This window comes from Echinops telfairi, unplaced genomic scaffold (genome assembly GCF_000313985.2).
Source record: "Echinops telfairi isolate 266 unplaced genomic scaffold, ASM31398v2 ScPeMD7_70;HRSCAF=299, whole genome shotgun sequence".
NCBI lineage: Eukaryota > Metazoa > Chordata > Mammalia > Afrosoricida > Tenrecidae > Echinops > Echinops telfairi.
The window spans coordinates 28,653,869-28,655,811 of record NW_022103968.1 but is presented as its reverse complement, the minus strand read 5'-3'; the positions used below and the strand labels follow the sequence as shown (position 1 = coordinate 28,655,811).

Below are 1,943 nucleotides of genomic sequence, written 5' to 3'. Positions count from 1 at the left end.
GATAAAAGGAGCACGTGTGATTCTCCAGGATAAAAGCAACACGTGTGATTCTCCAGGATAAAAGGAGCACGTGTGATTCTCCAGGATAAAAGCAGTACGTGTGATTCTCCAGGATAAAAGCAGCATGGGTGATTCTCCAGGATAAAAGTCGATGGCACAGCAGGAGCCTGAGGTTGGAGAAAAGAGCTCAGAAAGAAGGCCATTGGCAGGACTTCTCTGATTGAAAAATCTGATTTAAGAAGTTGCAACAACAATGTTCCCTCCCAGGTATCTGCTCAAGAATAAGATTACATGCAACAGATTAGGATCAAATTTGGATTCAGTATCAAAAAAATTGGGAGCAAATGAATTGGGCTAGGAACCCAACAAGCTTTTGGGTTTCAAATACACAAGCGCTGAGAGAAACTGGAACAATAAATCACCGGTTTTTCCTCCAAGGCTCCAAATTACAACGTTCAGTTATTGACATGTTCAGCCACAACAAGAAAGCATCACCCCTCTCACCACATATACCCCTAAGCTGGCGTGCTTAGCATCCTCTAGCTGTAAGACGCTGACTGAGCTCTGCAAAACGATAGCAAACATAACACAAGCCCAGACCCGGGGAAAGAGCTGGAAAATTAAAGTTCTCTAGAATGGACGTCAGTCTTTGATAAAAACCAAACTTAGCTCACTGCCATCAAACTGATTTCAACTCAGAGTGACCCTAAGGGCAGAGCAGAACTGGTCCTGTGGGTTTTCGAGGCTGTCAATCTTCAGAGGAACAGAAAGTCCCATCTTTCCCATTGGAGAAGCTGGTGGTTTGAACAGCTGCCTAACATGTAACCCACTACACCACTAGGGGGCTCCTTCCAGTCTTTCTCAGCAAATAAAAATGTTTTTGTTGGCTTGGCAGAATGAACTGCCCTGGACTGAGAACTGGGGTACTCATATGGTTTACACAGAGTGGCCACGCCAAACCTGTGGGAGTGGTGGTCATTGGACCTTGGGGGGAACCCCTGGTTTGTCAGGAGTACAATCAAAAGGGACCCAGAATCACTATATATTTAGTACCTTCATGCTCCCTTTGAAGCACCGTGACAGGTTTTGATGTGTCTGACAGGGATTTGAACTTGGCAGAATCGATCCGGGAAGTTCCCCTTGGTGTACGGTAGACAGAGCTCAATTGCACGGGAAACCGAAGTGTGTGGTGCAACCACTCATGGGCGGCAGCGCACAGTGGAACTGCACTGGCACAGACACACTCCTCACACCCACAGTGCCCAGAGTGATGTGTCATGGGAAACATTGACCATCTTACAAGTACAACCACCGGATGCCCCAGGGGGGTGATCAACAATATTGTACGTTTCGGTTTATATGGGTTTTGTTTTCCTGCCTTTAGATTGCTTGTCAGTTTGTGTGTTTGTCTTTTGTTGTCTGCTAGTTGGTATGTTGCTGTTGGCGGGGAGGGGGCAGTTGGTCTTATTGGAGGTTTAAATTAGCCATAATATGACCACCAGAGTACCTGAGTCGTGCACATCCCAGGGACAAGCAGATGGACTCTGGGTCCCCACTGAACTCTAACCCCAATCCAAGAATAGTTAGTTCTGATAACATGTCCCCGCTTGATACTTACCCTCAGGTAACCATCACTGAAGATAAGGGTGCTACCGCAAAGTGCGGTGGAGAAAGCAGATGGTGCCTGCTGTGTCAGAATTGACTTGCTGGTACCTAACAGCAAAACACAGAGCTAGCAAGTCAGTTCTGAAACAGCAACCCGTGTACAACAGAGTAAACGACTCCTGATCATGATGTCCTTGATGGCATGTCCAAAGTCTCACCATCTTCTCTTCTACGGAGCATTTTGGCTACACGTGTTTCTTTCTTTCTTTCTTTTTAATCGTTTTATTAGGGGCTCATACAACTCTTATCACAATCCATACACACATCAATTGTGTAAA

At 46.0% G+C, this 1,943-nt stretch overlaps 1 protein-coding gene across 3 annotated transcripts in view; it reads right to left on the bottom strand.

The window, feature by feature from the left end:
- The window catches only part of CWF19L1 (CWF19 like cell cycle control factor 1), a 21,962-nt gene that overhangs the window by 6,688 nt on the left and 13,331 nt on the right, over positions 1-1,943 (bottom strand). The window lies entirely within an intron of this gene.